Source organism: Merops nubicus, unplaced genomic scaffold (genome assembly GCF_000691845.1).
Source record: "Merops nubicus isolate BGI_N331 unplaced genomic scaffold, ASM69184v1 scaffold20495, whole genome shotgun sequence".
Lineage (NCBI taxonomy): Eukaryota > Metazoa > Chordata > Aves > Coraciiformes > Meropidae > Merops > Merops nubicus.
Genome location: NW_008609195.1, coordinates 1 through 1,232, shown reverse-complemented (window position 1 = coordinate 1,232; position 1,232 = coordinate 1).

Sequence of the window (1,232 nt, the reverse complement as noted above, 5' to 3'; positions counted from 1 at the left end):
AAAGCACAGTCACACAAACCTGAACTTAGAAATCCACTCAGCCCTCTTTTTCTTTCTGCCTCTTTTTCTGAGAGCAAATTGAATTGTGATACCTCACGAGCCAGCCTGTAATTCAGTCACCAGTGAGACCTGTACCTCATAGACCTGCTGCACTGGATGAATGTAGGAGCATTACTGCATCCTGAAGACTAGTGTTGATGCTGTTTCAGGTTTTACTTTCCCCTTTCATCTGATAGTATTGTACACAACTTTTTTTTTTTTTTTTCCCTGAGGTTTTATTAGTAGTGGTATCATGGTAGATTAAGCAGGTGATTTTTAAACAAGCCCAAAATTCCACTGCATCTCTCTGGAGGTCTTGCTGGAAATATGCCCATGTGGAAGTGTGCACCTGTGGATGAATAAGTGCAAAGCTGAGCACCCTCAGCTCAGAAAAGATGGTCAGGTAGGACAGCAAAATACATTTTGTTAGCAAGTGCTTTTTTGGGGTACAGGAGAGCAGACATTTCCATTTCAACCATCAAAGCAGAAAGAAACTAAGCTCTAGAAGTTAGCATCAGCCCTCAAAAGGAAAGATACTTCTCAGGAATCAGGGACAGTGTGAGGTACAACATGCTCCTCTGCTTCACAACATGATGTCTGTAACATGTCAGAACATCTGGCACCAGCAATAAACTGTCCTGCTCAGAACATCCCAGCGTGGGGGCTCTGGTGGGCTCAAGAGCATCTCTTTGGCCACATATACCTGGCTTTAGAGATTTTTTTTTAAATCTCCTTATAGCTAGAAACACCAGTAGCCTTCGTTATCGCTTATGAAAGGCTTTAAATCTTTCTCCTGAATTTTGAATGTACAAATAAACTTTTCTGGAGAAGGGTGAAACAAAACTGTGATAAATGTAAAGGAATGTTCCACTAAAGACTGTAGAAACACCGGCCTACCGTGTGGGGTTCAGCTTTATTCCAGCTCATCCAAACTGGAGGGGAAACGACTTTAACCCGAGCCTTCTATTTTTTTAAAAGGAAATTAGATCCACGTTCCCTTTGTAAGTGGAAGAGAATTTAAATCTTTTTATTAAAGAGGAAAAAAGAAAAAAGGAATGTAAAGTTAAAAAAAAAAAAAAAAAAAGATGTATATCTGTATTTTTGGATCATGTTCTAGAGAATGGATATATTATTATAAATAAAATATTTTTGGGAACAAGGACGTGTTGAGAGCGTTTTGGGGTGGGGGGGTG